This window comes from Notamacropus eugenii, chromosome 7 (assembly GCF_028372415.1).
Source record: "Notamacropus eugenii isolate mMacEug1 chromosome 7, mMacEug1.pri_v2, whole genome shotgun sequence".
Taxonomy (NCBI): Eukaryota; Metazoa; Chordata; class Mammalia; order Diprotodontia; family Macropodidae; genus Notamacropus; species Notamacropus eugenii.
In genome coordinates, this window is record NC_092878.1 from 32608381 (window position 1) to 32620524 (window position 12144).

Here is a 12144-nt window from a genome sequence, read left to right on the forward strand (position 1 = left end):
ATTTTGCATTTAGAAAAATCTGACATTATAAGCATGTTCCATGCCAGAGGTGTCAAACATGAACCTGTGGGCCTCATGCAGCTGGAGTGCAGCCTGAACCAGATTAAAATGTAATTCAGAAATGTTTAACAAAACAAATAAAAATAGAGTGAAACATAGATAATGTTACTGTATGGTTTTCTAAGTGAATATTCAGCCTGCAGAGATCCTGACATACAGTTTAGTTCTACTTCTATTTCAATTTGACATTTTGACATTCTATCCTCCCCAGCACAAAAGAATGGGAAGAGATGTCTTTTCTTGGGGGGGGGGGGGTCAAGATCAATAATTATTTATGAAATTTTCAGCCTGCAGTTTCTCCTATATCTATCTTAGTTTTGAGTGTTTGTTTCCATGTTGTGGTCCATTGGATTGTAAGCTCTTGAGAACAGGGACTGTCTTTTGCCTTTCTTTGTATCCCTAGTGCTTGGGGCAGCTAGGTGGTGCAGTGTCTAGAGGTGGTGCAGGAGTCAGGAGGGCCTGAGTTCAAATCTCACCTCAGGCACTTGACACTCACTAGCTGTGTGACCTTGGGCAAGTCACTTAACCCCAATTACCTCATCTTGGGTCATCTCCAGTCATCCTTATGAATATCTGGTCATTGGATCCATATGGCTCTGGAGGAGAAGTGAGACCTGCACAGCCCTCCCTCACTCAAAACAAAGTCAAGTGCAAGTCATATCATCATTTCTGTGATGGCATGGTCTTCTTCGGCAATGAAGGACAAACACACACACCAATCCCTAGTGCTTAGCATATTGCCTAGAATATAATAGGAGCTTAATAAATGCAAAATAACTGATTGATGACTCCTCTGTGCCAGGCATTGTGACTCATGCCATGGGTGTAAAGACAGTAAAACAGTCCCTACATTTAAGGAGTTTACATTCTAATAGAGGATACTGCATGTATATAGACAGGCATCTGCAAAACCCATAGAAAACACATACAAGGAAAGGAAGGCATGAGCAGGTGGGGTGGAAGGGGATGGAGTTGGGCACTAGGAAAGTCCTCTTGCAGAAGGTGGTGCCTGAACTGAGTCTTAAAAGCAACCAGGGATTTGAAGCAGGGGTTATGAGGACGGATGTCATCCATTGATTCACTTCTTAAAGAGGCCTCTTATAACCTCACTCAAAGTGTGAACCTGAAAAGGCCTCAGCCTAAAAGGGCCAGGGTCCCCAGGGTCTCCCATTGCATTCTGGGCCATCTCCAGTCATCTTGATGAATATCTGGTCACTGGACCCAGATGGCTCAGGAGAAGAAAGTGAGGTTGGTGACCTTGCACATTTCTCCCTCACTCAAATCCAGGTCAACTGCAAGTCATGTCATCAATCCCTGATGTCATGGTCTCCTTCAAAAAAGGACAAACACAACAACAATGAGGAGGGAATGTATCCCAGCCAGCGCTTAGGCATGGATACAGACAAGAAAGGATATTGAAAGTAAGGAGCAACAAGAGACAGCCAGACTGATAGAATGCAAAGTATGTAGAGAGGGAGTAATATATAGCAATGGGTCATGTTCAGCACAATTCAGGTGTCACCTCCTATACTTGGCCCTTGGAAAATCATCCCAGGTGTCTATGTTCTCTCCCTCTTGAGATGACCTTCTCTATAGTTTGTATTGACTTATCTCTGTGCTTGTGATACTCTGCCCCTTCACATACACACATACACACAAGTAAAATATAATTAAATATAATTAAAATATAATGTCTTTGAATTTACATTTTAGGCACAGTGCTTTGCATTCAATATATGCTTGTTGATCAGCTGATGGAAAGAAGATAAGGATTTTCATGAGGAGGCAGAATCCAAATCCTAGGGAAAGGAGCCCTGTTAAGAGAGCAAAGAAGGCAAGCATGAGAGGGCTTTGTAAAGATACAGTGTTGCTACATCCTTAATAAATGTTTATTGAATTGAATGGAATTGCTGTCACCCATCTCATATCTCCTTTGATTATTTATTGCTTTTTGGGTTTTTGAAAGATGAAAGTTGCCTCGGATTCCTTGAGCATAAGACTTCTCCTTTCTCTTAATTCAGATCCTTTTTTTCTGTCCCTTGGGTATCTCAGGCTGGCACCCTCTGCCCACTAGCAAGGATATTTGGGAAGTGCCATGGGTGGGTGCGGGCTCAAGGAGCTGGCTTTAATAACCCATATGATTTCTTGAGCTTTTTAGACCATAATAGAAATGGTATACCCAGGATGGTTGGAAGAATGAAGGAAGGGGCTGTATTTTTAGTGCCTGCTGTTTGTGGGTAACATAACTGAAAACTGTTGGATCTTTTCCCCTTTAGCTGAATGGCTGGTATTCAGGAGCTTGCACCCACTCTCTGCCAGGCTGCCCTCATGGAACTCCCTTTTTATGATGTGGGTGACTGGTTACTTGGCACCTGCCTGTCCCACTACAATTCTTCATTATTGTCCAGCACTGATGTCCAGTCATCCAGCCCAACTGGCAGCCTTGGTGTCATTGGGTTATAGCAGAGAGGGTTTATTGATGAGACTTGACTGGCGGGCTGGCTGTGAGCTTGTCAGGGCGTTACCACATTGTGAGTGAAAGTCTGCAGGCTAGGGGCTGGGTCTGGATGCTGCAAACCTGCTGGCATGGAGCTGGCATTCAGACATTAATGAACGACAGTAGCAAGAATAATGGCCAGGGTCCCATCCTAGAAGGATTCTGCCAATGCCTCCCGAGAATGAGGACTTGGCTTCAGTCGCTCTGAATCTTCATGGTGAGTTGTTGTAAGGAGAATTGTTTTAGGAGACTAAGCCCCCTGGATCTCTTGAGCCCACTCTCATTTTGGGAGATCTCATTTTACCAATGGACACTCTGGGGCTCTAACCATTCTTTGGAAGTGGAAAACAAAGTAAGAAGATGCTTGTAGGGCCCTATTATGCTTGTGCTGGGCATCACTACCTGATCACAGGCAAATTATCTAACCTCTGTGGGCCTTAGTTTTCTCATCTGTAAATCGGGGATACTAGCCCTACATACTTCTTTGGAATGGTGCAGGTTTTCTTGCTAGTGTGCTCATGTTGTTCCTTTTGCCTTGACTCTCTACCAACCCCACTCCTTCTGCCCCAAACTCTCTTGATCCAGTTCTATCCATACTTCAAACCGCAGTTCAGATGTCATCTACTCCATGAAGCCTTCCCTGATGTCCAGTCAGAAGTCATCACTCTCACTTCTGAACTCCCAAAGTACTCTATCTTTAGTTGCACTCTTGTATTCTAATAATGATATTTATTAAACAATAACTTGCTAAGCACCTACTATGTGCACAGGGCTGTGTTAGGCACTGAGTTATATAGACAAATAATGTCCATAACTGATACCACACAGACTTTTAATAAGTGCTTGTTGAATGAATAAAATGACTAGCATGGTTTTACAAAGTACACTATGAACATTAGTTAGTAAGTCAGTCACATTTCTTAAGCACCTTCTATCTGCCAGGCACTGTGCTAAGCACTGGGAGTATAAAAAGAGGCAAAAGATAGTGCCTCCCTCATGGATTGGCAGCTAGTTGTCATAATCTGATAGAGCACTGGAGTCAGGAAGACTCATCTTCTTGAGTTCAAATCTGAACTCAGATATTTACAAGCTGTGTGGCCCTGGGCAAATCACTTAACCTCTGTTTGCTTCAGTTTCTTCATCTGTAAAATGAGCTGGTAAAGGGAAAGGCAAACCACTCCAGTATCTTTGCCAACAAAACCCCACATGGGGTCATGAAGAGTTGGATAGGACTGAACAAAAACAAACCCTGTAGGAGCTCATTGTCTAATGGGATCATCTCATGATTTCATTTGATCTTTACAACAGCCCTATGAGGAAGGTTCTAGTAATATCCCCATTTTACAGATGAGGAAGAGGAGGGTCAGAGATGTTTTGACTCACCTGGGGTCATACAAGATAAGACTCAAACCCAAGTTGCTCTTAATACCAAGTTGAAGGCATTGTCCTCCATCGTGATTCTCTAGATATCCTGTGCTATGGTTACTTGTGTATTTCCTTATCTTTACTAGTGAGAAAGCTTCATGAAGGCAGGACATTTTTCTTTTGCACTACTTTGGGAGGAAACTAGATGACTCAGTGGATAATAGAGCATTGGGTCTGGAATCAGAAGATCTGAATTCAAATCTGGCCTCAGACACTTTCTAGCTGTTTGATCCTGGGCAAGTCACTTAATCTCTGTTTGTCATAATCCACTGGCGAAAAAAATGGCAAACCGCTCCAGTATTTTTGCCAAGAAAACCCCATGGACAGTATGGTTCACATGAAGAGCTTGACAGGACTGAATGAACAGCAATGACAAACTACCTTGGACAGATTAAGAAATTGATAATGTATGTGTTGTTTTTCAATGAAGTAAGTCAAAATCAAAAATGTGGAAACATTTTGCAAAAACTGAAAACACTGTATAACTAGAAGAATTGCAAAATAAAGAGAGAGTAGAGCTCAGCATTACTACCTTTTTTCACTTCCTCCTTTATAGGCTGGTAGGGGGCTATAGTGTCCTTATAGAGATTACTTGGGCTTTCATAAAACACAGTCCTCAGGGCTTCACATATCCCTAGAAATGAATGGACTTGTGAATAGTGTCCTTTCTATACTGTATGTTCCTGTTAGAAGCTCTAAATTAGAAAGGGGAAGGTGGTCACATTAACAGAAGTTGTAACTTCCCACCTAACAGAGATCCAGTAACAAAAATAGTTAGTATTTATCAAGCATCTTAAAATTTCCTAGCATTTTGCAAATATTATCTTACGTTTCCTTACAGCAACTCTGAGAGGCCGGTGTTATTACTGTTATTGCTACCATTATACAGATGAGAAACTGTGACTTGCCCAGGGTCATATATCTAGTAAATGTCTATCTAAGGCTGGATTTGAACTCAGATCTTCCTGACTCCAGGTCCAGCATTTTATCCACTGAGCATCACAGGATGGGTCCATGTAGTATAGAGGCAAATGGCTTAGCCCTCTCAATGATCCAGGTGGTTAATACTCATGACCCAATCTCTTATTGTATTGAAAGTTGTACAAAAATTTGACCACCAACTAATGACTTTTTTTTTTTTTTAGCCATAGCAATTTATGAAACTGTTTGCCAACGGTTGGAGAGATGATCATTATCAGTGGGGGGTGTATTTACACTAAATAAAATCTTGATTCCTTAAAATATTGATATAGGATAATGATTGATACTATTCTGCTTACCTCATAGAGTTATTTTAAGGATGTGAAGAAAACAATGAAAAAATATTTATTGCTATACAATGGGTTTGCCCTTCGTTCCCGAAGAAGACCATGCCATCAGAGAAATAATGACATGACTTGCACTTGACTTTGTTTTGAGTGAGGGAGGGCTGTGCAGGTCACCAGCCTCACTTCTCCTCCAGAGCCATCTGAATCCAGTAACTAGATATTCATCAGGATGACTGGAGATGACCCAGAATGAGGCAGTTGGGGTTAAGTGACTTGCCCAAGGTCACACAGCTAGTGAGTGTCAAGTGTCTGAGGTGAGATTTGAACTCAGATCCTCCTGACTCCTGCACTGGTGCTCTATCCACTGCATCACCTACCTGCCCCTACAGATAGTAAGTAACTTGCCCAAAGAAACAAAAGTACTAGGTAGCTTAAGAGACATTTAAACTCAGGTCTTCTGATTCCAAATGCCCTACTCTTTTCACTACATCATTCTGCCTGCTTTTACTTCCTTCAAATCCAGTTCTGACATTATCCTTTCCATGAAGTCTCAAGTGATTTTTCCCTTCTTGAATCTCTGTCTGGATCTCTCCTAGGAATGAATCCCAACACTAATTTGGATCAAAGGGGGGAGGGGGGAGGGAGCATTTCTTAGGTGCCTACTATGTTTCAGAAATTATAAGGGCTTTACAAATGTTATCTCATTTGATCCTCACAACAACAGTGCGAAGTAGGTGCTATTATTATTCCCATTTTAAAACTCAGAAAATGGAGGAAGATAGAGGTCAAATGACTTGTCTAGGGATACACAATTAATATCTGAGGCCAAATTTGAACTCAGGTCTTCCTGACTCCAGACCCAATGCTCCATCTACCTAGCGGCCTGATTATTACATCTGAAAGGGGCTTAATAACAATTCCAATCCTATTTTACAGAAGAGAAAACTGAGGTAAATGAAGTGATTTCCCTGTGGTCACACAGGTAATGAGTAGCCCAGCTAGATTTTGAATTCATGTCTTTGACAAAAAAACTAGCGCTCTTTCTATTAAACTAATCGACTGTGGAAACGAAGACCCATGAGGAAAGACTAAATTAAATAATATTGTTTATCCTGAGGAAGAAAATAACAAACGATGATTTATGGTTTTTATGAAGGTAGGCCAAAGAGAAATGGGATTTAGTTGGAGCACCAAGGATTTTATCTACCTAGAGAACAATGATCCAAAAGGTGGGTGAAGGAGGCTCTTGGGATCTTTTTCTCTTGATGTGTTTCAGGTTAGATCAACTTTCATTTGCCTTTGGTATTTTAAGTGTGTGCTCATTGGGAAGCAAGGGAAGAGGTGGTATGGCTTCTTAGAGGCCTTTTCTATTTACAATGTAAGGTTTGTAAGGATGAACCTGAGTCATCAAGACCAAGATTAAATTGTATTGTCTTCTCTTGCTTAAGAAGGCAGAGAAAAGATCCCTTTGCCTCTCAATCAATGATTTTATTAATACAACACAAAATCTCTAAGTTTGTGGAAGATGTGGTATAGAATCAGTTGGGGCTGGTCCAGAAAAAGTTTTCTGAGAGAATAGGACTTGTTTTGGTTTTCAAAAGGCATCAGGAGAGGAGTGTGCTGCTAAAAGTTTAATTAATAATTGGCTCTCCAGAAAAAAAACCATACAAACAATACACTAAATTTAATCTGTATTTTTTAAAAAAGAAGTTTTTACTGATGTCTTCTGTTTTGTACATCATCCTAGTTATCTCAGGTATCCTTCTCTTTTATTCAAGTCCTCTTTGATCTTTGTAATTTTGTTACATTCACTCAATTTTTCCATTTACGTTGTTGTGGTTACTGTGTATGTTGTTTTCTTGATTCTGTATCAGTTCCTGTTGATCTTCCCAGGCTTCAATGTATTTATCACACTTATCATTTCTTACAGCATAATAATAGTTCGTTACTACAATTCTCCAATGAATGGTCATCTACTTTGTTTCCAATTCTTTGCTATCACAAAAAGTGCTGCTGTAAATATTTTGGTGTTTTGGGGGAGTTTTCTTCTTATTAATGGCTTCCTTAGCATATAAATCCAATAATGGAGTCTTTGGTTCAAAGAGCATGGACACTGTAGTCACTTTACTTGCATTATTCCAAATTGCTTTCCAAAATGGTTGTATTATTTCACAGCTCCACCAACAATGTGTTAGTATACCTGTCATTACACAGCCTCTCCAGCATTGATTATTGTCATTTTTGTCATCTTTGTCAATTTAATCTACATTATTAGCATTTTCTAACACTTTCGTCTAAATTATCTACAGAACAATAAATCAAGCTGTGAATAATATTTGCCAATTTGCAAAGTATACATATTCACACTGATAATTTAACATTCATCTCTCAAAAGCCTATTTAAACTGGCTCCAGCACATCCTTGAAGAGGGAACACAGTCTTGTTGAGAAGTAAGTGTCTATTTTTCTGGGCTCCTTATCTACATCCATCTGAGGATGTTTTGTATTCCTTACAGGTGGTGCCCATGAAGGTCTGCAGCATTTGGGTCCTTATGGTAACATCCCTAACATTGTGGCTGAACTGACTGGTGACAACATCCCCAAGGACTTCAGTGAGGACCAGGGCTATCCAGATCCTCCAAATCCCTGCCCCATTGGAAAAACAGGTAATGGGCAAGCATACTGATGTGTTCCCAGGGAGAAATAGATTTGAGATTGTAAGCAATTGAAACTTAAAAGTGCTAATGGTAAGCATTGAGAATTACTAACAGTTCAATTCTACTGGGTAGCCCTGTGTTAGAAAGTGAAGAGGCCAAGTGAATTTAATTTGGCATACGTATATCAGTCATGAGGCCCAGATATATAAAATTATTTTGCCAATATTTTCTCTCACTCTCCCTCTCCCATTGTTCAGTCATGTCAGACTCTTCTTGACTGTTCATGAGGTTTTCTTGGCAAACATACTTACGTGATTTACCATTTTGTTCTCCAATGGATTAAAGCAGAGGTTAAGTGACTTGCCCAGGGTCACACAGTTAAGAAGTATCTAAAGTTAGATTTGAAGTGGTCTTCCTGACTCCAGGACCAGTGCTCTGTCCACTGAGCTATCTAGCCGTCCCTCTTTTAGCTGCCCTCAATTATCTCCCCATTCTCCTTAACTTAAAAAGAAATCTTCATCACCCCCTCCCTCCAAATTCTTCCAAAATATCTTTCCCTTTTCCCACATAAGACACAGACAACTCAAGATTATCTACTCTCAGGATTATCCACACCCATTCATTTCTCCTACTTTCCCCCCGCAACTACCAGCCTTAGCATCCAGTTAGCCCCTCCCTTTGCAGGAGGTGGGGGCGGTGGGAGGAGCAAAATGCCAACAATTTAAGATCTATTAGACTGTAAATTTTTGGGGACAGGAATTGTCTTTTGCCTCTTTTTGTACCCCAGCCCTTGGCACAATGCCTGACACATGGTAAGTGCTTAATACATGTTTATTGATTGATTGATCTATGTAGAGCTGGAAGGGACCTCAGGGCCCATGTAATTGACTTCATTTTCTAGATGAGGACATTGAAACAGTGAAAGTGACTTGCTCAAATTCGTACATGTGGCACCACAGAGATACAAAATGGTTTCAATTCCATCATCTCACTGAATATTTATTATTATTGCTATCCTAATGTAATAGATAGGAGACGAGGCTCATCTAAGATCATATAGTAAATAGAAGAGTAGGACTGTAGACTCTGGTATTCTTCCTACTGGTCCTCTTTGAGAACAAAGGACAAACAAGATTTTTTCTGTTACACCACAGCACTTCTCTGAATTTAGTGTGGTATAGTGGAAAGAGACATAGCTTTGGAGTCAGAGGACCTAGGTTCAAATTCAGCCTTATACATCCTTGGGTAAAGCCACTTCAATTCTGTGGACTGTGGTTTTCTCCTCTATAAAATGAGGGGGTTGGATGAGATGGCTTCTGATGCCCCTCCAGTTTATAGATCTGTGATTTTATTTGCCCAATATAGATTAAGCAAAAAATCCAACTGTCAGTTCGAATACATTTTAACAGTTCTGATAAAAAAATCAGAAATGGAAGCCTGCTAAAATATTTTGAAATATTTCAGTTTAACTCCTTCCTTTCCCTCTCTGCTTTCTCCCCTCAGGTCTTCATACACTGTTTCTATGGATAATAGTGAGAGGCCTAGCATACTAGTATTTCCTATTAAAGTTGTCCTGGACCATGTTCCTCATAACTGTCATTCTTCTTAAGACATGGTAATTTCTTAATTACCAGAATAGGCTTGCATCCTGATAGACCAATGATAGGATTGGTAGCCCTGGCCTGAGGACCCCTCTGCCCCTACTTTCAGGCTCTGTTTAAAGGGAGACCTTTGTTTTTAAGCTATCACTCAGTGACTAAGGATAGAATTCCCCATTTCCTTTTCTCTGCTTTTTAACGTAACATGCAAAGAGCTACCACCTGCTATTTCTAACTCAATTTAGGATAAAATGTTTTGTCTACATATGGACCGAGTTGGAACCCAGTTTAATCTGGTCACCTGCTAGGGTTCATCACTTTCAGGGACAAATCTGTACTTTCAATAACTCATGGATTGTGTGAAAAGAAATCCAGAGTTGGGCAGGGAGGCTGAGCGTTAGGTTCTAATAGGGTATCAACATGCCTGAATACAGCTAACCTTGTTTCTTGGTGGTGCAAATTCCTCATTATTGAAATAATTGATTTCACTGATGTTTGGTGTTATTTCAAGCATGACAGAGAGATCAGGAAAAAGTCTCAGGGATTCCATAGGGGATGTTGAGGAGTAGACTTTGGACTTTGCTGCCTCATGAAAATCCCTTCTGGGCTAGAGCTACTAGAGAAGGTACTGAGATGGTGCAGCAATCATATGTCCTGGAAAATCTAGGAAGGAAAGAAAGTGTACTTTTAACAAGACTTTACAAAAGGAATATCTTCTATCAGACCATGTGTCTTGGGTTTTTGTTGTTGTTGTTGTTAAAAAACATGGTCACTGTAACTAACGAGAATCTAAGTGATTGCGTGTGGCAAAGCAATGTGGGTCTGCCGGCGCAGTGAAAAATTAGATTTGAAAATAGGATTGCAGGAAGACCTGAATCACTGCATGGCTCAGATCATTTCAGCCACATATTATTTGCTTGTATAATTTTAGATTCAGGGAGAGGAAAGACCTGTACCAAGTTTAAGGAACAACATTCCCCAGGGGCAGCTGGCTGGATTGATTAGACACAGCAGAGGGCCTTATTCAGGTATTTAGAAGGAGTGAGTTCAGAGTGAAACATTTTGGGTTTGAATCCTCCCCATCCCTTCCATGTCTCCAAATTCTACCCATCTTTCAAGGCTCGGCTCAAGTTTTACATGCTTCACAAAGTATCAAATCCTCAGTCTGGCATTTAGACTCACTTTAGTCTGGCTCTCAACTACCTTTCTAGGCTTATTTCATAATATTCCCCCTCAAATACTCTCCTTTCTGGGCAAATTGGCCTGGTGTATGACATTCTGGCTTTCACCTCTGTACCTCTGCTCTGGTGGTCTGCCATGTCTGGAATGTTCTCCCTCCCTTCCTCTGCTTTGTAGGATCCCTAGCTTGCTACAAAGCACAACTTAAGGGCCACTTTTTACGTGAGGACTTTCTTGACCGTCACTGCAGTTGTTAGAACTCTCTGCATCTTGAAATTGCTTTGTATTTCCTTTCCTTTTCCTTGTCCTCCTTCTGTCCTTCCCCCAATGGAATATAAGTTCCTTGAATAAAGGAAATGTTTAGTTTTTTTCTTGGCATCCCTAATACCTAGTAGAGTGGTCTGCACATAGAAGGCATTTAACAAATGTTTCTTGAACTAAATTTATAGTACATAGATCTCTTTTTCTGAATTTCTCAGTTTCTTATTCCTTGTATTCTCATTTCGGACTTAATCATATACTTCTTTATGTTATTTTTTCGTGATAAATGAGTTGAATTCTACATGTATCATTGAAAGGTTACTATGTGTAAGGCCTTGCTAGAAGAGGGTTATGTGACACATTCACTTTTGATCTGTGAACGGAAGAGGGGAACACAAGTACTGAAGTCATAGTAATTCAAATAAGTCAAGTCAGCAAGTATTTATGTTCCGGTCATGTGGAAAAAAAAATGACTAAGACACAACTCCGGTTCTCAAGAAACAGTTCTGATGGACATTCTCAAAAAAAATTAGGAAAACAATACAAAGTGTTATCAACAGAATGTAAGCTTTATGTTCCCTGTTAGTCTTTGCATATGTAGCACATTGCCTGGTCTAAAGTTGGTACATAATAAACGTTTATTCATTGTTTGATATCATTCGGTGCTAGACTGTATGGTATAGACCATAAATATGGATGTCCGAGAAGGAAGAGGTCAGTATGGGCTATGGTATAAGCCCCAAGTCTCAGCTTTTAGACCTCCATGCATCCAATATACTATTCTGGAAATTTAGTCTTTAATTTAAGGAAAATTTATCCTTTAATTCTCTCAATTTGCTTTCTGCGTCATTGTGGAAATGTAGGGAAATCCTCATCTATGTTGTTTCCTGGCCACAGAGATAATATATTAAATTCTGTGGTTGGTATCTCAATTATCTGACTCCTACTCCTACGTTCTCATGACCCCAGTGGGCTCCCACCCTTCAGCATCACCCAGGAAATCACTTCCAGTAAAGAATTAGAATCCACTCCACAAAGTTATCATCCAAAAAATGTGTCTGAGCACCTATTTTTACTATAATCTTCTCCATTCCTACCAGCGTGACATACTGATGGTTGCAGATGTAGGGGTTAGATAACGTTCCCAGTCAGGAGATCTGAACACTGAGCAGACGCAGTAGAGCTGCATTAGAGATCTT

The 12144-nt window shown here is 40.3% G+C and overlaps 1 long non-coding RNA gene and 1 pseudogene across 1 annotated transcript; both read left to right on the forward strand.

Annotated features, from left to right (window-relative positions):
* Window positions 1–12144, forward strand: part of LOC140513792 (uncharacterized) — a 66381-nt pseudogene that overhangs the window by 35837 nt on the left and 18400 nt on the right.
* On the forward strand, window positions 117–1962 carry LOC140513840 (uncharacterized). The gene is made up of 2 exons (XR_011970380.1): window positions 117–1481; window positions 1774–1962. It is a non-coding gene; the product is annotated as an uncharacterized lncRNA (long non-coding RNA).